The sequence below is a fragment of the Pseudophryne corroboree genome, chromosome 2 (assembly GCF_028390025.1).
Source record: "Pseudophryne corroboree isolate aPseCor3 chromosome 2, aPseCor3.hap2, whole genome shotgun sequence".
Classification (NCBI taxonomy): Eukaryota; Metazoa; Chordata; class Amphibia; order Anura; family Myobatrachidae; genus Pseudophryne; species Pseudophryne corroboree.
Genome location: NC_086445.1, coordinates 1,031,666,231 through 1,031,689,973, shown reverse-complemented (window position 1 = coordinate 1,031,689,973; position 23,743 = coordinate 1,031,666,231).

The window sequence follows — 23,743 nt, the reverse complement described above, 5'->3', positions numbered from 1 at the left end:
TGTGTTCAAGACCTCAGCACTATAATAATATTGTTTTATGTACAGTACGTAATGTTCCTAATCCTGATACAATTCTGTTTTCTAAACAATCTGCTGCAGTTTATTTCTCTTCCTCTATTTTTCTGTATATCCATTTATCCCCCCAAAAATTCCATTTACTTGCAAAGTTCTGCAGTACACCTTGGCAAAACCTATTCTGGGGTAGTCTGAATCTGCCCCACTCCGTGTTTTGTTTTTAATTTAATAATATTAATTTAGCATTTTTAACACAGAAAATATCTGTAATGATTGTCCCCAGCTTGCCGTTGAATTCCGTGGCTACTCATCATACTGACTTTAACAGGTAACTAGACAAATATAGCCGTTTGTTTCTTGAACCATGCAGTAAACACACTGTATTGCTAAAAGGAAACTATGAGCTGTGAGGATCCACTGCAATATCTGTTACAGATGACAGGTGGCAGTACTCCATCAGCTCTGATATTGCACCCTCCTGCTTACTGCAATCTTCTTTCTCAGGACTGAGGGGACTATAAATTATGCGTAGCAAAGTGGCTGTGCTAATTTTGTATCCAACTTGTTGCAGGTTACGACAGTGGATACTAAAATACTGGAGCAATTCAACAGTTCTCCTGTACAGGGACAGGTGATCCAAAAATCAGCTGTTCTGTGATCTCTAACATTGCTCTTCAGTGACAGTGAAACTTTACACTGCGTGTTTGACCAGTGCACATGTGTCTGGATAAACCCAACGGGCTGCGAAGGTAACCAAAGGTGGTGGAAGGATCTAAAAGGATCCCTCTTTGCAAACCCAGGACATAGGAGGGAGCAAGGGTAAGACATACTGTAGTGGATCCTGTCCCAAAGGACACGTGACAGGCCACTGACACGCTGCTTTTGAAAATGTTGTAATCTAACACAGCGAAACGCGTTAGGGACTCTTTTATCAGCCACTTCTACTTCATGATGTCAGTGGTCAACAATTACTGTAGGTGCCCTTTTTTACATACCCCAGTGTGTCAGTGGTCTGCCACGTATGCTTTGGGACAGGATTCCCATGTGTGTTGCCATCATCGCTAAACTGGACCCATTTAATACCACATGGTATTTACTGCCAGTTATTTGAACTTTGGGAACGGACCATCCAATGCTTTATAATCATTATTAATTGGACACTTACATGGCCACATGGACCTGGTAAATATCTACCAAATGCTTACGTACTATGGTGGTCATTCCGACCCGATCGCTCACTGCAGTGTGTCGCAGCGCAGCGATCGGGTTGGAGCGGCACATGCGCCAGGGCCGCAGTGCGCCGGTGCATGGCAGCTTTCGTTGCCTAGCGATCGCCTGTGAGACAGAGGCGGTCGCTGGGCGGGAGGGGGATGAACGGTGGCGTTAAGCCGCCATATAGGGGGAGCGGTCCGGCCAACACAGGCGTGGCCAGACCGTTGGGGAGGCCACTGCATGACGTCTCACGCAGCCGCTGCGGCCAGTGGCAGTGACAATTAACTTCCGGCCGGCCACAGGAGCTGCGCTGGCCGGGAGTTACTACTCAAATACAAAGGCATCGCCGCTGTGCGATGCTTTTGTATTTGTGCGGAATGGGGGGGGGGGGGGCAAACTGACATGCGGGGCGGACTAGCCCTGTGCTGGGCGTCCCCCCGCATGTCAGGGAAGATGATCGTAACTGTGCTAAATTTAGCACAGCTACGATCAACTCGGAATCACCCCCTATAGCTATTGCCATGTATTTATTTGTGATTCACACTGTGGAAAAAGGATGAACCTCAATAAGGATGGAGAACCTGTCATTTTTATACTTCAATTTAAACTGGCTGATATAAATTTGTATGAAACATTCTTATTAAATTGTAATACCCAGAATATGAAATGCTATTCTTCTTTCTTGTATATTTACTGAATGCTGATGTATTATTTAATAAATACAATATTTTTACATATAAATATTTTTATTTATTCCATCTTCTATTGTTAAATTATTAATGTGACGTCACTATACCACATTAGCACTGTTTCATATTTCAAGAATATTGGCGGTGGTCAGAAAACTGGCACCGGAATCCCGACACTGCTCATATTTCCGATACTGTAATCCCGGTAAGGTAAGTATGACAGGAGGGTTATGGTTAGTCTGTAGGAGTGGAGGGTTAGGGTTAGGCTGTAGGAGGGGAGGGTTAGGGTTAGGCTGCAGGTAGGGAGGGTTAGGCTGCAGGTAGGGAGGGTTAGGCTGTAGGTAGGGAGGTTTAGGGTTAGGCTGCAGGTAAAGAGGGTTAGGTTTAGGCTGGAGGTAGGGGGGTTTAGGGTTAGGCTGTAGGAGGGGAGGTTAGGGTTAGTCTGTAGGTAGGGAGGGTTAGGGTTAGGCTGTAGGTAGGGAGGGTTAGGCAGCAGGTAGGGAAGGTTAGGTTGAAGGTAGGGAGGGTTAGGCTGTAGGGAGGTTGGTTTAGGGAAAGGCTGCAGGTGAAGAGGATTAGGTTTAGGCTGGAGGTAGGGGGGTTTAGGGTTAGGCTGTAGGTAGGGAGGGTTAGGCTGTAGGTAGGGAGGGTTAGGCAGCAGGTAGGGAGGGTTAGGATTAGGCTGCAGGTAGGAAGGGTTAGGGTTAGGCTGCAGGTAGGGAGGGTTAGGCTGGTGGAGGGGAGGTTAGGGTTAGGCTGTAGGTAGGGAGGGTTAGGCTGTAGGTAGGAAGGCTTAGGGTTAGGCTGTAAGTAGGTAGGGTGAGGCTGCAGGTAGGGAGGGTTAGGGTTAGGCTGGAGGTAGGGAGGGTTAGGGTTAGGCTGTAGGTAGGGAGGGTTAGGCAGCAGGTAGGGAGGGTTAGGCTGCAGGTAGGGAGGGTTAGGATTAGGCTGCAGGTAGGAAGGGTTAGGGTTAGGCTGCAGGTAGGGAGGGTTAGGCTGGTGGAGGGGAGGTTAGGGTTAGGCTGTAGGTAGGGAGGGTTAGGCTGTAGGTAGGAAGGCTTAGGGTTAGGCTGTAAGTAGGGAGGGTGAGGCTGCAGGTAGGGAGGGTTAGGCTGGAGGTAGGGATGGTTAGGCTGTAGGAGGGGCGGTTAGGGTTAGGCTGTAGGTAGGGAGGGTTAGGCTGTAGGTAGGGATGGTTAGGCTGTCGGAGGGGCGGTTAGGGTTAGGCAGCGGGTAGGGAGGGTTAGGCTGGAGGTAGGGAGGGTTAGGCTGTAGGAGGGGAGGTTAGGCTGTAGGTAGGGAGGGTTAGGGGGTAGGGAGGGTTAAGGTTAGGCTGTAGGAGGGGGGGGGTTAGGGTTAGGCTGTAGGTAGGGAGGGTTAGGCTATAGGTAGGGAGTGATAGGCTGTAAGTAGGGAGTGTTAGGGTTAGGCTGCAGGTAGGGAGGGTTAGGGTTAGGCTGCAGGTAGAGAGGGTTAGGCTGGAGGTAGGGAGGGTTAGACTGTAGGAGGGGAGGGTTAGGCTGTAGGTAGGGAGGTTTAGGGTTAGGCTGTAGGAAAGGAGGGTTAGGTTCAGGCTGTAGGAGGGTTAGGATTAGGCTGCTGGTAGGGAGGGTTAGGTTTAGGCTAGAAATAAGGAAGGTTAGGGTTAGGCTGTAGGAGGGTTAGGGGTAGGGAGGTTTAGGGAAAGGGTAAGGGGTAGGGTTAGCTTACCTTTCAAAGAGGGTCAGGATTCTAACAGTCGGGATGTCCTCTCTATTGGGATCCCGTACTCATCCCATTTATTTATCTGTTGGACTGACTAACCCTTTATTAAACAGCAGCTGTATAGCAATCACTTCCCAGGTAGCGCCTGATACAAATAATTATTTATGTGTCATTTTACAAAGTTTTCCATACAGATGTGTCCCGCTATATCTTTGCTGAGTATAGCAGCGTTCTATAGCAGGACCGCGATGCGTACGGGTCACAGCATGCCACGGCATGCACATTGCTAGCCTGTTCCCTTCAGAATGAATGGGCGGTGGAGCGTGCATACACACGCAACCGCTGGCTCCCATTCAAAGTAGAGATGAGCGCCTGAAATTTTTCGGGTTTTGTGTTTTGGTTTTGGGTTCGGTTCCGCGGCCGTGTTTTGGGTTCGAACGCGTTTTGGCAAAACCTCACCGAATTTTTTTTGTCGGATTCGGGTGTGTTTTGGATTCGGGTGTTTTTTTCCAAAAACACTAAAAAACAGCTTAAATCATAGAATTTGGGGGTCATTTTGATCCCAAAGTATTATTAACCTCAAAAACCATAATTTACACTCATTTTCAGTCTATTCTGAATACCTCACACCTCACAATATTATTTTTAGTCCTAAAATTTGCACCGAGGTCGCTGTGTGAGTAAGATAAGCGACCCTAGTGGCCGACACAAACACCGGGCCCATCTAGGAGTGGCACTGCAGTGTCACGCAGGATGTCCCTTCCAAAAAACCCTCCCCAAACAGCACATGACGCAAAGAAAAAAAGAGGCGCAATGAGGTAGCTGTGTGAGTAAGATTAGCGACCCTAGTGGCCGACACAAACACCGGGCCCATCTAGGAGTGGCACTGCAGTGTCACGCAGGATGGCCCTTCCAAAAAACCCTCCCCAAACAGCACATGACGCAAAGAAAAAAAGAGGCGCAATGAGGTAGCTGTGTGAGTAAGATTAGCGACCCTAGTGGCCGACACAGAGGTAGCCACAGCCGTGAACTACCGCACTGTACTGTGTCTGCTGCTAATATATAGACTGGTTGATAAAGAGATAGTATACTCGTAACTAGTATGTATGTATAAAGAAAGAAAAAAAAACCACGGTTAGGTGGTATATACAATTATGGACGGGCTGCCGAGTGCCGACACAGAGGTAGCCACAGCCGTGAACTACCGCACTGTACTGTGTCTGCTGCTAATATATAGACTGGTTGATAAAGAGATAGTATACTCGTAACTAGTATGTATGTATAAAGAAAGAAAAAAAAACCACGGTTAGGTCACTGGTATATACAATTATGGACGGGCTGCCGAGTGCCGACACAGAGGTAGCCACAGCCGTGAACTACCGCACTGTACACTGGTTGATAAAGAGATAGTAGTATACTCGTAACAACTAGTATGACGACGGTATAAAGAATGAAAAAAAAACCACGGTTAGGTGGTATATAATACAATTATGGTTGGACGGACTGCCTGCCGAGTGCCGACACAGAGGTAGCCACAGCCGTGAACTACCGCACTGTACACTGGTTGATAAAGAGATAGTAGTATACTCGTAACAACTAGTATGACGACGGTATAAAGAATGAAAAAAAAACCACGGTTAGGTGGTATATAATACAATTATGGTTGGACGGACTGCCTGCCGAGTGCCGACACAGAGGTAGCCACAGCCGTGAACTACTGCACTGTACACTGGTTGATAAAGAGATAGTAGTATACTCGTAACAACTAGTATGACGACGGTATAAAGAACGAAAAAAAAACCACGGTTAGGTGGTATATATTATAATACAATTATGGATGGACGGACTGCCTGCCGAGTTCCGACACAGAGGTAGCCACAGCCGTGAACTACCGCACTGTACACTGGTTGATAAAGAGATAGTAGTATACTCGTAACAACTAGTATGACGATGGTATAAAGAACGGAAAAAAAACCACGGTTAGGTGGTATATATTATAATACAATTATGGATGGACGGACTGCCTGCCGAGTTCCGACACAGAGGTAGCCACAGCCGTGAACTACCGCACTGTACACTGGTTGATAAAGAGATAGTAGTATACTCGTAACAACTAGTATGACTATGACGACGGTATAAAGAAAGAAAAAAAAAACCACGGTTAGGTGGTATATAATACAATTATGGATGGACGGACTGCCTGCCGAGTGCCGACACAGAGGTAGCCACAGCCGTGAACTACCGCACTGTACTGTGTCTGCTGCTAATATAGACTGGTTGATAAAGAGATAGTATACAATACTACTAATATACTGGTGGTCAGGTCACTGGTCACCACTAGTCACACTGGCAGTGGCACTCCTGCAGCAAAAGTGTGCACTGTTTAATTTTAATATAATATTATTTATCATGTACTCCTGGCTCCTGCTATAACAACCTGCAGTGCTCCCCAGTCTCCCCCACAATTATTATAAGCTTTATATACAATACATTGATGTGCAGCACACTGGGCTGAGCAGTGCACACAGACTGAGTCACTGTGTGACTGTGTATCTTTTTTTCAGGCAGAGAACGGATATATTAAATAAAACAAACAACTGCACTGTCTCTGGTGGTCACTGGTCACTGTGGTCGTCAGTCACTAAACTCTGTCTGCACTCTGCACTCTCTTCTAATCTACAGTATCACAGCAATCTCTCTCTCTCTCTCTCTTCTAAATCTAATCTAAATGGAGAGGACGCCAGCCACGTCCTCTCCCTATCAATCTCAATGCACGTATGAAAATGGCGGCGACGCGCGGCTCCTTATATAGAATCCGAGTCTCGCGAGAATCCGACAGCGTCATGATGACGTTCGGGCGCGCTCGGGTTAACCGAGCAAGGCGGGAAGATCCGAGTCGCTCGGACCCGTGAAAAAAAAAGTGAAGTTCGTGCGGGTTCGGATTCAAAGAAACCGAACCCGCTCATCTCTAATTCAAAGGCCGGCATAGTGCAGTATACGCCCCACTACCCCGGGAGCTGTACTGCAGCCACAACTTAGGAGGACACTTCTGTACGGTCTGTCTTATTCTGAGACGGAACGCGGCCTGATCTGTAGCGAGCATAAAATCAATCAACTATTAACGAAAGTGACACAATGGCTTTAAAGTGATTGGTTATCCTACATCATATAATTGTTTCAGCTGTGTAAATCAAACAAAAAAAAATACTTTTGTTCACTTGAAAACAACTTTGTTCTACTTTAATTTAAAAATATATTTTTGAGAATATCTATTTTTTTTGTTTCAAGCGTGATCTGAGACGCAAAGTATATGATAGCCGGTTCTTTATTAGATGATCGCAGCAGTCCTCCAATCAGCAGCCGACTCTCAATTCGAGACCAATGAAATTCACCTTTTCTGACACTCAGATGTGATTACAGAGGCTGGCCAGCAGAGGTCCCCACTAATTATTAACAGAAACTTTGCTAAGCAGACCAAAGGGCTGGGGGACAAGTTGATCGCTCGCTGCCGATTTTTGCAGCGCAGCGATTAGGTGAAAAAACTGCATTTCTGTGCATGCGTATGACCCGCAATGCGCACGCTTAACGTACGGGTACAAAGCCCTTTGTGGTTGTGCTCAGGTTCTAGCGAAGTTTTTCTTCGCACTGACGGCCACAAGAAGATTGACATGAAGTGGGCGTTTCTGGGTGTCAACTGACTGTTTTCAGGGAGTGTTTGCAAAAACGCAGGCGTGTCTGAAAAAATGCAGGCGTGGCTGGGCGTTCGCTGGGCGCGTGTATGACGTCAAATCCGGACACGAATAGGCTGAAGTGATCGCAAGTGCTGAGTAGGTTCAGAGCTACTCTGAAATTTCACAAACTGTTTTTGCAGCGCTCGGCTGCACATGCGTCCGCACTTCTGCTAAGCTAAAATACACTCCCAGTGGGCGGCGGCATAGCGTTTGCATGGCTGCTAAAACTAGCTAGCGAGTGATCAATTCGGAATGACCCCCATAGAGCCTAATTCAAGGTTGATTGCAAAATAACATTTTCCTCTATTGGGCAAAACCATGTGCAGTGCAGGTGGGTCAGATGTAGCATGTGCAGAGATAGTTAGATTTGGGTGGGGTGTGTTCAAACTGAAATCTAAATTGCAGTGTAAAAATAAAGCGGCCAGTATTTACCCTGCACAGAAACAAAATAACCCACCCAAATCTAACTCTCTCTGCTCATGTTACGTCTGCCCCTCCTGCAGTGCATATGGTTTAGCCCATTAGAGGAAAACGCTATTTTGCAATCAAACTCGAATTAGGCCCATAGTGTAAACCAGCCAGGATTTAAAGAAATGTATTTAGGAGTTTTAAAACCCTTTAAAATTAAATAAAAAAGTTAATATCGAAGTACACTGTAATTATACAGTATCTAATCTTATAATATTATAGCATTATGGGGATGTAGTAAGTCTTGGAGAGTGATAAAGTGGCGTGAGATAAAGTACCAGCCAATCAGCTCCTAACTGTCATGTTACAGGCGTTTTTTTTTAAATTATAGTTGGGAGCTGATTGGTCAATACTTTATCTCTCTACTTTATCACTCTCCAAGGCTTAGTATAGTATACTGCCACTGTATAGTATTGTATATGTTGTATGTTACACTATTTGGAAGTGTGTGTTATTCTAGCAAGACATCCATGAAATAAGATGCATTGTAGATGGCACATTTCACAGCGGCAGGCAGGAGATATTCGGAGTGTCTGGGATAGATCCAGCAGCCTAGTACAGTGGAGGCGGTTTCGGTGATCAGCTAGATGAAATCCCAGCGGTGTAATACAGACGTCCATCCCACCGCTGTCAGTGATAGAAAGTACAATGCAGGCCTTATCAGCAGCCGACCGGTGCTCCATAGCTTTCAAATGGATTGTTTTAGGTTGACACTCCTGGACAATGGAATTGCGTTGGGATACATCTCTCTCAGAGAGATTGTGAATACACTCTGTCATCGCAGCACACAATGCCCCGAAATCAATGTGGATGCCTCTTTGAAATAGACTTATACCAGTCACAAAGGACGTGGAATTGTCAGTGGATGTTTCCACTTTGTGTATGAATCCATATGGGTGGAAATGAGGGAGAGACAAACAGAGGAGCATTATTCCGGCTGGAGTGACACTTGGATAGATCTGCTGGGTGTCTGTCCGTCCCTCTTTCTGTCTCTGCTGCTCGATGAAAGCAGGACAAAATATTAACTGGATTTAAAGGGACAGCCCTTTAAATCCTGCAAGATTTACCTGCAGACATTTGAGTCCACTTCGGTTTGTTGGTCAGTTGTGGTACCCAACACTTTTCAAGTGTTAGGTATCACATAAAGGGTCAAGCTTTAATTCCACTTTTTTCCTAGTTAATGTGGTGCAAAACTTATATCAAGAATATACACAAAATATGTGCGTCAAATATTATTTGCAATATTGTGGTCTATTGTGTACGATGTGTCAACTTACAGTATTGGGGAATTCATGAAATGGGGGAGATGTACAGATGGAGTCTCGATCCTCTATGCTGGCTGAGGCCGCAAGGAGTATTGCCTAATCGTCGGGAGGCGCACAGAGCGTTTGGCGTTACCTTTGAGTGTAATACCTTCGATCATCCACCAGATGTCGCTTTTTAAAATCACCATTGCGCATGCGTGTTGTCTCCATTAAAATACAATATTGAACTACACCGCAAGAACTGCTTTAACACATTAGTTGTGTCTGTACAGTATACACTATTTTTATATATTGCTTTGTCTACGGGACTTGGATGCTCACATACAGTAACACGGCAATGGACCAGTGTTTTATTTAATTGACTCTCTCCGTCTGACCATTGGTCTGTGTGTACAGTATACAGTAACATTACAGTAGTCACTGACCATTTGCCAGAGCTTGTAGATCAATCAGCCGCTATTCGCTCTACAGTACTTGATTAGTGGAGCATTAGCCAACCAGTGGTGGAGATGTGTATTGCATGCTGAGTATGTAGTCGTGCCTCAACGCGCCTATCCGTGCATAAATTCAACAACCTAAGCTATCACCTAGGTGTGACTAATTCTTCATTTAGGCGGTGAAACTGCAAAGATGAGGAAGGCTCCATCTGTATCAAGGTCTTGGAGAGAGATAATGTGGAGACGTTGCCCAAAGCAACCAATTACAAGCTTCTGTCATTTACCTAACATAGTCTATAAAATGAGAGTTAAAAGCTGATTGGTCGATTTCAGCAACTTCTCTCTCTTAGGCTTGATACATTTACCCTATAGTCACAAAATGCAAAGTCGGAGGGAGGGGGAGGGCTGAGGGGGGATTTGATTTTTTGATATCCATAAAGTGCTGTCAGGATGGTGGGAACACCAGCACCTCGCGGACAGTAACATGACCAGTATTAAGGTGGTGCATTACCATTCCCCTAGAGCGTTTCCAGTCTCCAATGGAACAAAAAGTTTATATTAAAACGTAATTTAAAATACAGCACATACAGCACTAATGACTAACTACTGTATTCAAGATTGTCAGCTTATAAACCTTAGTCCCGTTGATATGTTACATTACATAACTGAATCCCATTATATAGTAAGGTAATTGTCCATATAAATAACTATTCATTAAAGGTTAAAATATGAGAAGCTGTGAACCATTTAGATCCAACATAAATATAGTTGAGTTGTTATATTTCCATATCAGAGATCATGAGATATAAAACATAGTGAATATCTCACCAGAATACTACCGTAGTCTAATCATTAAATGATATCAGTGTGTAAAGGTGGTTGCCTTTAAAGCCTCATTAGATGTGTCAATATCAAATAAAATCCTTCAGCCAGCACCGCACTTGATCTTTGCATCAGCATAATAGGGCTCCCGGGGGCCCATAACTACTGTAGTTGATGAATAAGGAAGTTTATTCTCCTTTATCCATCCTTGGTCCAGAGTAGAAATTCAGTCTTTGCAAAAGACGAGACACAAAGGAGACCACTGCAGTTAGAACTCTTGCTAAGGAGCCATCCCCAAATGTTATGGAATAGTTATGCAGATTTGTTGAAATAAAATAGGGATCAGTAAAAGGAAAAATGTCAAAATACATGATATTATTTTTAACAGTAACAAGTAGGTTAAATAGATGAGAGAGATAGAAAGATACAGATATGACATTAATAATAGATAGATAATCTGAGGATAGATAGATAGATAGATAGATAGATAGATAGATAGATAGATAGATAGACAGACAGACAGACAGACAGACTGGACAGACAGATTGATTCTGACTCCATTCTCAACTCTCTGCAACTGGACTTCCATTCACAACACTAAATGACTGCATAGCTACAGAATAGTATCAATACTTTCATTTCTAAAAATTATGGTTGCAACCCCATCAGTCTTACAAGAAAATGTCATGATCAGTTGCAGCTCAGAAGACAACATGAAACTGAAGCAGGAATGATGCTTACTGAGCTTCTGATGGCAAGATACAGAGGTAATTGTTCAATCTTAATTTATGAAGCATTCAAATCCACAGACCATGAGATTCCTAGGGATCCTGAAGAATGTGCTGCCCTCAGAAGATCCCACAGTCATACTGAACATCACTCTGGAAAATAAATATTTGCAGCATCTGCACCTCCAACATAATACTGTTACCCAGTGGCGCACCCAGGGGCGTTTCCGAGCACCCAGAAACCCCCCTCCACCCAAAAAAAAAAATATATATTTTTTTTTGCGGCTTGAGTATTATTAATGGCTGTCTAGCGTCCTCTGCAGCCTGCTGTCTTCCTGGTGGCACTTGTAAGTGCTTAATAAAAGTTTACTTTATTTTAATTATAGTACATACAGTATATATCCATGTGCATGCATATATATATATATATATACACATGTATATACATACATATAAACACACACACACTCATGATATATATACATGTGTATATATACGTGTACTGTATGTATATATATATATATATATGTATGCATTTTTAATATGCTATGTATATATATATATATGTATGTGTATATACGGGTGTAGTATGGTATGCCGGCGTCCGGGCTCCCAGCGACCAGCATACCGGCGCTGGGAGCCTGACCGCCGGCTCGGTGGCGCGCTATGCGCGCCACACTATTTATTCTCCCTTCAGGGGGGTCGTGGACCCTCACGAGGGAGAAAATCTGTCGGTATGCCGGCTGTCGGGATTCCGGCCCCAGTATACTGTGCCCTGGGATCCCGATAGTCGGTATACTGAAGACCACCCGTATATACGGTATATATATGTGTAGATATGTGTGTATGTATATATATATATATATATATATATATATATAGATACACACACAGACACACTAGTTTTACGGACCCAGCATATACTGGGTCACCTCAGTCCCCACCCCTGTTATTGGCTCCACCCAGTTCTGGAAACCCCCCCATGCAAATCCTGCGTTTGCCACTGTTACCTAACCAGCCTAATTCCTGCCACATAATGCATTCTCTCCATTCCATTCACAGTAAGATAGGGAATTTGTTTCCGGACTGGTTTATTTTCATTCAAAGCCGTACACAATGATGATGCAGATTCTGATTCCTGATACTCCCACCTGCTTTCGTTGATCCACACGGTATGGACTACTAACAGCCTGTAGATTCTCTCACTTGTAACATAGTCACATAGTATCTAAGGTTGAAAAAAGACAATTGTCTATCGAGTTCAACCTATTTGTGGTCTCCTATGCACGATTATTTTGTAGAAAATTTTGACTGAAGTTGATGACTGCCGTTACGTTTTACCCCTCTTTTTTATAATAACCATAGTGAGTGACTATGCCCCGTAACCCTGGATATCCTTATCCATTAGGAATTTATCTAACCCATTCTTAAAGGTGTTGACTGAGTCAGCCATTACAACTCCCTCAGGCAGGGAATTCCAAACACGTATCGTCCTTACCGTAAAAAAGCCTTTACGCCGTATTGTGCGGAATCTCCTCTCCTCTAACCTGAGCGAGTGTCCACGAGTCCTCTGTGTTGATCTAACCAAAAACAGGTCCTGCGCAAGATCTGTATAATGTCCCCTTATATATTTGTAAATGTTGATCATGTCCCCTCTTAATCTCATATGGGGCCTGAACTTTTAGTTTTGTGGCCCCAATGTTTTGAAAGTCTTTCCCTTGCACAGACTAAGTTACAATTTATCTAAAATGCCTACAAAAACAGACTAAAGACTTACCTGTTATAATGTGTTGCATGAATGAATGAAAGATTTTTTATCATGTATTTTTTATCACATGTTCTCATTTTGCAAATCTTAATTGCTTTGAATCATATGAGAGTCTAGTGGGTATTTCAGTATAGTCACCATTGGCCTTCATGGCTTTGTTCTCTGCTATTTCACCACTTACCTATCCAACACCTCCTTCTGTGTCTCTCTATCTCTGGCAAATCCTATGCTACATTCATCCAATATGTGGGGTCCTACATGGATCTGTTGTTACCCTCTGCTTTTATCACTGTACATATTTTATCTTGAAGAACTCATTGGCCAATTAAGCCTCTTACACAACCTTTACATTGGCAACTATTGTCCGCTGACCTCAACTATCTCATGGAACTACTGTCTAAAGTATTTACTCATTGATGTTCTTGTGCTAGCTTAAACTAACATGTACAAAGCAGAGCTTATTTTCTTCCATCCCAGTCACCGCCTTCCCTCATACTGTATCTCAATAATAGTCATAAACATAACATCTTCTTCCATCCCAGTCACCGCCTTCCCTCGTATCTCCATAATAGTCATAAACATAACATCTTCTTCCATCCCAGTCACCGCCTTCCCTCATATCTCCATAATAGTCATAAACATAACATCTTCTTCCATCCCAGTCACCGCCTTCCCTCATATCTCCATAATAGTCATAAACATAACATCTTTTTCCATCCCAGTCAGTGACTTCCCTCGTATCTCCATAATAGTCATAAACATAACATCCTCTTCCATCCCAGTCACCGCCTTCCATCATATCTCCATAATAGTCATAAACATAACATCTTCTTCCATCTCAGTAATCGCCTTCCCTCTTATCTCCATAATAGTCATAAACATAACATCTTCCATACCAGTCACAGTCCTTCCCTCGTATCTCCATAATAGTCATAAACATAACATCTTCTTCCATCCCAGTCACCGCCTTCCCTCGTATCTCCATAATAGTCATAAATATAACATCTTCTTCCATCCCAGTCACCGCCTTCCCTCATATCTCCATAATAGTCATAAACATAACATCTTCTTCCATCCCAGTCACCGCCTTCCCTCATATCTCCATAATAGTCATAAACATAACATCTTCTTCCATCCCAGTCACCGCCTTCCCTCGTATCTCCATATTAGTCATAAAAAAAACATCTTCTTCCGTCCCAGTCACTGCCTTCCCTCATATCTCCTTAATAGTCATAATATGCCTCATATATCATACCTTCCAATTTCGTAAAATAGTAATGCAAGGCCCTTCAGGTGCTGAAGGGTCCCGCGCGGCCGAAAGGGACGGGGCTTCATGAAAGGGGCATGGCTTCATGAAGGGTGCGGAGCCTCGTGGGACCAACCGACACCCCCCCCCCCCCCGATTGCATCACTGTGGGGGGAATGCCCAGCACTCTATGAGATACTGGGCTGCCCCCAGGCTCCCTCCAGCACTGTGAATAGATGTCATGTGCATCTATTCACAGATGTGTGCATGCACACGCCATATTTTCTACTCCTCTCTTGCTGCCCTGCCATGCAGAGCAGCGATTTCTGCCCCCACCCCACCCCACTGCGGGACAGTGCCAGCCGTTGGTGGGACAGTCCCAGGAAAATGGGATTGTCTCGCTGAATGCAGGACAGTTGGGAGGTATGATATATGCCCTAGTTAATTTTCTGGACCATAGTAGTTTCCCAGTTCATATTATGTAACATTATAATGTCCTCCAATTAATTTTATACCACATTACAATCAGCAAGTCTAGGCGGCATAATTAGATATATTGTAGACCCCAAGGCAAAAGTCTGTAGGGGCCCCTATGTATCTACCAATGGTGAAAAATGTATATAACACATGTAGAACATCCATGTAATATGGCGGCGCATCAATACGCAGTGGCTGCAGTGCTCGTGTCTAGGGGAGAGCATGGACTGTTACTCTACCTGCTGCTGCCTCTGTTGGTTGCTGGTCTGGTGGTCGCGGGAGAGGTCCGGTGTTCATGGTGGGATCTTCTGGCGCTGGGGAGTGTTAGCGTCCCCGTGGAGGCTGCTGGGGGGATGTTCGGTGCCACGTCTCCAGCCCCGGCTGCGTCCCCGGCTCTCGCTGTGCCCCGGATGGTGTCCCAGGGCTGGCGCCGCTGGGGCTGTCTGGGCGGCGCTTCCGGCGTCTTCAGCTCCGGCTCTGGCTGTGTCCCTGGCTCCTGTTGCTTTGCCCCCGGATGGTGTTGCTGGGGTCAGGAGGGCAGCGCTTCCGGCGTCTCCGGCCCCGGCGTCTGGTGCTGTGCTCCATGGTGTGGATGCTGGTGCACCTGGGGCTCCTGCAGAGGAGGGCATGAGGGGAGAGAGCCTTCACCCCGGAAAGGAGGGGGGAGATGCGGAGACGCTGAGGGGAGCATCGGCGGGTGCTCCTCCTGAGGCTGCTGGCGACACTACAGGGGAGAATTTCCATCGCCACAGTTGGCAGAGAAGAGAGCATCGGAGCTGTGGTGGGTCCAGGCCTTGGGAAAAGCAGAGTTGGCAGCATCACCCACCGCTGAGTCGGCACCCCCGCAGGCTGAGGAAATAGAAGAGGGGTAAAAGAGCTGGTCTCCTGGCAAGATTGAGGCCACAGCCCTTTAACTCTCCTTTGCCTAGTATATTTTTAGCAAATGTGAGATCTCTTACTACAAGTTGGACGAGGTTAGGCTGAAAATTGTCTGCAACAGGACATTAGCTAACAGTTCCTTGTTGATGTTTACTGAGACTTGTTAGGGGTCAGTGATCTGGATTGTCCCTTTGAATTGCCTGATAGGACTTTCTTTAGATTCGATAGGACTTCTGAGTCTGGAAAGAAAAAAGGCTGTGGTCTCTGTATATATATCCATGATCGATGGTGTTCCAACGCGGAACTGATTGAGACCTTTTGTTCTACTGATTTGGAACTCATGCTTATGAGGTGTAGACCATTTTATTTGCCCCGGGAATTTTCGGTGGTTTTTGTAGCCGCAGTGTACATCCCCCCGCAAGCGAATATTGCCTTGGTATTAGATATCTTGCTCATTTATTTTTCCAAACAGATGACCCTACACCCGGACTGTGCATTTATTGTTGCCGGAGATTTTAATCAGGCGAATTTAAGATCCATGTTTCCAAATTTGTACAGAATGTTTTGGTACCAACTCGGGGGGCTAACATGTTTATACTAATGTTAAGGATGCATACAAATGTCTTTTGTGTCCTGTTGGGCAGTCCGATCACTCATCACTCTGGTTAATTCCCAGATATTTGTCGGTGTTAGGGAGGGATCGACCAATTACTAAGGAAGTTGAGATCTGGCCAGAGGGAGCTTTATTAAGTTTGCAGGGTTGCTTCGAGTGTACCGACTGGGATCAGTTTATTGAGGAGGCTACAGGGGATTTAGGTGTTGATAACGATTGTCTGGCATCAATGGTGTCATTGTATATTAATTGTTGCATAGAAAGTGTTACTAAGAGGAAGGTAGTTCGTATCTTCTCAAACGACAAACCTTGGATGAACAGTGAGGTTCGTTCCCTATTGAGAGCTAGGGTTTGGGCGTTTAGAGTAAAAGATAAATTAGCTTATACGATTGCCCATTCTAACTTAAAAAAATGGATTTGTCTTGCTAAGGAAGCTTATTCGAGTAAGATTGAAAACCATTTTAAGGAATCAGGTGATGCAAGAACGATGTGAAGAGGAATTAAATGCATCTCTGATTACAAAAGTTCTACTTCTGCCAGGACAGGCGGTCCTGAATTATTTTTATGCACGCTTTGAAGAGGTTGACTTTTCTACTGGTAATTCCTCTAGATTCCACTCAGATAGTTTTTGACCCTGACTGAAGTTGAGGTTAGGGATTGTTTCAGCAGAACGAACGTAAGAAAGGCTCCTGGACCGGATTGTATTCTAGGCGTGTGCTGAGCAGTTGGAAGGCATTTTAAAAAGATTTTTAACTTTTCATTGAGTCAATGCACTGTTCTACGGTGTTTTAAAACTTCAATAATTGTTCCAATTCCTAAAACTGCGTCGGTCATTGGTCTGAACGACTATAGGCCGATTGCTCTCACTTCATTGATTATGAAATGTTTTGAGAGAATTGTTTTGGTACATCTAAAAAGCGTCATTCCATCGGGAGTTGACCAGGTTGCCTATCGGTCGAACTGGTCAACTGAGGACGCAGCTCTTATGGTGCTTCATAGAGTACTTTGTCATCTTGAAAATAGGGACACCTATTCTAGATTGTTATTTGTGGATTATAGTTCCGTCTTAAACATGGTAGTGCCGGCGGTGTTAGTGAAAAAACTTTTAAAGATCGGATATGATACAGCCATATATAATTGGCTGTTGGATTTCCTGACAGATCGCCCGCAGACAGTCAGACTGGGTTCTGACTTGTCTTCGGAACTGGTGTTAAATGTAGGAGTTCCGCAGGGTTGTGTTCTAAGCCCCTTCTTATATTCTTTGTATACCTCCGACTGTGAGTCTAATTCGGAGACAATCTCTGTGATTAAGTTTGTGGATGATACCACTCTGGTGGGTTTGATAACCGGTGGAGATGAGAGTGGTTATAGAGAGGAAGTGAGAAGGTTCGCTGAGTGGGAGGTAAAAAACAACCTGTTATTAAACAGTAAGAAAACTAAGGAGGTTGTGATAGATTTTAGGAAATATAAAAAAACTAGCATCTGTCCTTTGATTTTGAATGGTGAGGAGATGGAAAGGGTCACCGATGTGAAATTTTTTGGGGATCAAATTCATGGAGGATTTATCATGGTCCTTGCATATCACGTCAGTGGTCGGGAAGGCTCAGCAGCGTCTTTTTTTCTTACGGAAGCTCCGAGTAGTAGGTCTGCAGCAATCAACTCTTGTTAACTTTTATCGCTGATTGAGAGCTTGCTGACCTACGCGATCACGGTGTGGTATGGTAATGCCAAGTGTTCGGATCTTGTTGCCTTGGACAGAGAGATTAAATCTGCGGAGAGGATCATTGGCCAACCCTTGCCTAGGTTGGCGGATGTACTCACCGCAAGGAGTCTGTCGAAGGCAACCAAGATGATTGAAGATAGGGGTCACCCCTATAATATGCTTTTTCCTTTTTTTCCATCGGGGAGACGTTATAGGTGTTTAATATGTCGTACCACTAGGTTAAGGAATAGTTTCTTCCCTTCTGCGATTGTTGGTCTGAATTCTCAACTTTGCTAAACTTATGTGATGCATATTATCTGGTGTATATGACATGAGAACTGTATGTAATTTTGCTGTACATGTCAATGTACAGTGACAATAAATTATTCTTATCTTATCTTATTATCTTATCTAACTGTGACAGGGAAGGTAGCCCTTCTCAGCTCTGGCCCCATAGCAGCTGCACTCCCTGCACCTATGGTAGATACACCCTGTATATAACACATGGAACTGTGACAGGGAAGGTGGCCCTTCTCAGCACTGGCCCCATAGCAGCTGCACTACCTGCACCTATGGTAGCTACACCCTGTATATAACACATGTAACTGTGACAGGGAAGGTAGCCCCTCTCAGCTCTGGGCCCCATAGCAGCTGCACTCCCTGCACCTAAGGTAGCAACACCCCTGTATAAAACACATGTAACTGTGACAGGGAAGGTGGCCCTTCTCAGCTCTGGCCCCATAGCAGCTGCACTGCCTGCACCTATGGTAACTACACCCTGTATATAACACATGTAACTGTGACAGGGAAGGTGGCCCTTCTCAGCTCTGGCCCCATAGCAGCTGCTCTCCCTGCACCTATGGTAGCTACACCCTGTATATAACACATGTAACTGTGACAGGGAAGGTGGCCCCTCTCAGCTCTGGCCCCATAGCAGCTGCACTGCCTGCACCTATGGTAGCTACACCCTGTATATAACACATGTAACTGTGACAGGGAAGGTGGCCCCTCTCAGCTCTGGGCCCCATAGCAGCTGCACTCCCTGCACCTATGGTAGCTACACCCTGTATATAACACATGTAACTGTGACAGGGAAGGTGGCCCCTCTCAGCTCTGGGCCCCATAGCAGCTGCACTCCCTGCACCTATGGTAGCTACACCCTGTATATAACACATGGTACTGTGACAGGGAAGGTGGCCCCTCTCAGCTCTGGGCCCCATAGCAGCTGCACTCCCTGCACCTATGGTAGCTACACCCTGTATATAACACATGTAACTGTGACAGGGAAGGTGGCCCTCTCAGCTCTGGGCCCCATAGCAGCTGCACTCCCTGCACCTATGGTAGCTACACCCTGTATATAACACATGTAACTGTGACAGGGAAGGTGGCCCCTCTCAGCTCTGGGCCCCATAGCAGCTGCACTCCCTGCACCTATGGTAGCTACACCCTGTATATAGTACGTGTAACTGTGACAGGGAAGGCGGCCCCTCTCAGCTCTGGCCCCATAGCAGCTGCACTCCCTGCACCTATGGTAGCTGTGCCCCTGGATGAGCGGTTCGGGTCTGTTGAAAACCAAACACACCCAAGCTTTGGGGTTTCGAGTGAAACCAAGTCCTGGCTTGGGTCACTTTGGGATTTCAAGTAGAACATTGTCCCGGCTCGGATCTCCATGCAAATTCGGATCTCTGATTTTAAAAAATGGATCTTGCGTGTTATGAATGGCATTCAAGTCCCACCCTGGAAATGATTTATGATGCTATTGATGTTAATAATTGTATAGGAACAAAAGCAGGCACAGGTTACATAATTTTATGTTAGATTTAGATTATTTAAAAACAAAGCCAAAACTCTGAGGTCTCTCGAGGGTCTAGTCTTAATTAGATATGAACGGGTCCGGTTCTCAGAGAACCGGACCCACCCGAACATTGAGTTCTGAGCCGGGATTCGAGTCTGGCTCGGGTTTTTCTTTCCCGCTGTCGGATTCTCGCGGGTTTTGGCTTCTATAAAGGTCCCTGTGACGACGATTTAATATGAAGTTTCACTAAAGGAATATATTTATACTGAAGAAATTGGATGGGTTCGTTAAAGTGTGCATGTCCTGTTTATACAACATAAGGGTGGGTGGGAGGGCCCAAGGACAATTCCATCTTGCACCTCTTTTTTCTTTCATTTTTCTTTGCATCATGTGCTGTTTGGGGACTATTTTTTTGAAGTGCCATCCTGCCTGACACTGCAGTGCCACTCCTAGATGGGCCAGGTGTTTATGTCGGCCACTTAGCTTAGTCATCCAGCGACCTCGGTGCAAATTTTAGGACTAAAAATAATATTGTGAGGTGTGAGGTGTTCAGAATAGACTGGAAATTAGTGGAAATTATGGTTATTGAGGTTAATAATACTATAGGATCAAAATTACCCCCAAATTCTATGATTTAAGCTGTTTTTGAGAGTTTTTTAAAAAAAAACACACCCGAATCCAAAACGCACCCGAATCCAAAAAAAATTCTTAAGGGAGGTTTTGCCAAAACGCGTCCGAATCCAAAACACGGCCGAGGATCCGAATCCAAAACCAAAACACAAAACACAAAAAATGTCCGGTGCACATCACTAATAAATATATATATATATATATATATATATATATATATATATATATATATATATATACTGCAACAATGGCTTGGCACTCTGGACAATATAGAAATAAATGTGGTGCCCTCCCCACATGCATAGACAGTTCCTTGGTTCTTATAAATAAGAATAAAGGGCGGCACTCCAATTTCTTCAGTATAAATATATTCCTTTAGTGAAACTTCATATTAAATCATCGTTACCGGCTGCACTAAACACTCTTTCGGAGTACACACTGGAGGGGGGAAAACTTAGGTAAAATAAAGCCAGTTTGTGCAAGGGCCTCTAAATTGCCTCTTTTTCCTGCCAGTATACGTACGGACTGTCTGATATGCCTACAGTGATGCTGTCACTTATATAATCCTCCACCATTCTTTCAATGGTGACAGAATCATATGCAGTGACAGTAGACGACATGTCAGTAATCGTTGGCAGGTCCTTCAGTCCGGACCAAATGTCAGCTATCGCTCCTGACTGCCCTGCATCACCGCCAGCGGGTGGTTTTGGAAATGTTATCCTTTTCCTCGCAACCCCAGTTGCGGGAGAATGTGAAGGAGGAGCTGTTGGCGGGTCACGTTCCGCTTGACTTGACAATTGTCTCACCAGCAGGTCTTTGAACCTCTGCAGACTTGTGTCTGCCGGAAAGAGAGATACAACGTAGGTTTTAAACCTAGGATCGAGCACGGTGGCCAAAATGTAGTGCTATGATTTCAACAGATTGACCACACGTGAATCCTGGTTAAGCGAATAAAGGGCTCCATCCACAAGTCCCACATGCCTAGCGGAATTGCTCCGATTTAGCTCCTCCTTCAATCTCTCCAGCTGCTTCTGCAAAAGCCTGATGAGGGAATGACCTGACTCAGGCTGGCAGTGTCTGAACTGACTTCACGTGTGGCAAGTTCAAAGGGTTGCAGAACCTTGCACAACATTGAAATCATTCTCCACTGCGCTAGAGTCAGGTGCATTCCCCCTCCTTTGCCTATATCGTGGGCAGATGTATAGGCTTGAATGGCCTTTTGATGCTCCTCCCTCAGTCCTCTGAAGCATATAGAGGGTTGAATTCCACTTCGTTACCACCTCTTGCTTCAGCTGATGGCAGGGCATGTTCAGAAGTGTTTGCTGGTGCTTCATTTTTCGGCACGCGGTGGCTGAATGCCGAAAGTGGCCAGCAATTCTTCGGGCCACCGACAGCATCTCTTGCATGCCCCTGTCGTTTTAAAAAAAATTCTGCACCGCCAAATTCATTGTACAGTATGTGCAAAACATGGGACGTGCTGGAATTTGCCCACATGTAATGCACGCACAATATTGGTGGCGTTGTCCGATGTCACATATTCCCAGAAGAGTCCAATTGGGGTAAGCCAATCTGCGATGATGTTCCTCAGTTTCTGTAAGAGGTTGTCAGCTGTGTGCCTCTTATGGAAAGCGGTGATACAAAGCGTAGCCTGCCTAGTAGGAACGAGTTGGCGTTTGCGAGATGCTGCTACTGGTGCCGTCGCTGCTGTTGTTGCTGCGGGAGGCAATACATCTACCCAGTGGGCTGTCACAGTCATATAGTCCTTAGTCTGCCCTGCTCCACTTGTCCAAGTGTCCGTGGTTAAGTGGACATTGGGGGTCATTCCGAGTTGTTCGCTCTTTGGCGATTTTCGCAACGGAGCGATTAAGCCAAAAATGTGCATGCGCATGGCTCGCAGTGCGCATGCGGTTAGTATTTTACCACAAAACTTAGTCGATTTACTCACGATCGAACAAAGATTTTTCATCGTTGAAGTGATCGGAGTGTGATTGACAGGAAGTGGGTGTATCTGGGCGGAAACTGGCCGTTTTCTGGGAGTGTGCGGAAAAACGCAGGCATGCCAGGGAAAAACGCGAGAGTGTCTGGAGAAACGGGGGAGTGGCTGGCCTGACGCTGGGCGTGTGTGTGATGTCAAACCAGGAACGAAACGGCCTGAACTGATCGCTATTTGTGAGTAGGTCTGGAGCTACTCAGAAACTGCTAAGAAATTTCTTTTCGCTATTCTGCAAATCTTTCGTTCGCTATTCTGCTAAGCTAAGATACATTCCCAGAGGGCGGCGGCTTAGCGTGTGCAATGCTGCTAAAAGCAGCTAGCGAGCGAACAACTCGGAATCACCCCCTTTGGGTACAACTGCATTTTTTAGGACACTGGTGACTCTCTTTCTGATGTCTGTGTACATTTTCGGTATCGCCTGCCTAGAGAAGTGGAACCTAGATGGTATTTGGTACCGGGGACACACTATCTCAAGCAATTCTCTAAGTCCCTGTGAACTAACGGCAGATACCGGACGCACGTCTAACACCAACATAGTTGTCAAGGCCTGAGTTATCCGCTTTGCAACAGGATGACTGCTGTGATATTTCATCTTCCTTGCAAAGGACTGTTAGACAGTCAATTGCTTACTGGAAGTAGTACAAGTGGTCTTCCGACTTCCCCTGGGATGATCATCGACTCCCAGCAGCAACAACAGCAGCGCCAGCAGCAGTAGGCGTTACACTCAAGGATTCATCGGAGGAATCCCAGTTAGGAGAGGACTCGTCAGACTTGCCAGTGACATGGCCTGCAGGACTATTGGCGTTCCTGTCTAAGGAGGAAATTGACATTGAGGGAGTTGGTGGTGTGGTTTACAGGAGCTTGGGTACAAGAGGAAGAAGGGATTTAGTTGGATGTTCCTAGGAGGTTAACGTCCTTACCCCTACTTATTACAGCTTGACAAAGGCAACACACGGCTTGACACCAGTTGTCCACATTTCTGTTGAAATAATTCCACACTGAAGAGGTGATTTTTTTTGTATTTTGACCAGGCATGTCAATGGCCTTATTCATCCCACAGACAACAGGTGTCTGCCCGGGTGCCTGACTTAAACAAACCACCTCACCATCAGAATCCTCCTTGTCAATTTCCTCCTCAGCGCCAGCAACACCCATATCCTCCTCATCCTGGTGTACTTCAACAGGGACATCTTCAATTTGAATATCAGGAACTGGACTGTGGGTGCTCCTTCCAGCACTTGCAGGGGGCGTGCAAATGGTTGAAGGAGCCACCTCTTCCCGTCCAGTGTTGGGAAGGTCAGGCATCGCAACCGACACAATTGGACTCTCCTTGGGGATTTGTGATTTAGAAGAACGCACAGTTTTTTGCTGTGCTTTTGCCAGCTTGAGTCTTTTAATTTTTCTAGCGAGAGGCTGAGTGCCTCCATCCTCATGTGAAGCTGAACCACTAGCCATGAACATAGGCCAGGGCCTCAGCCGTTCCTTGCCACTCCGTGTCGTAAATGGCATATTGGCAAGTTTACGCTTCTCCTCAGATGTTTTAATTTAGATATTTGGGTCATTTTACTG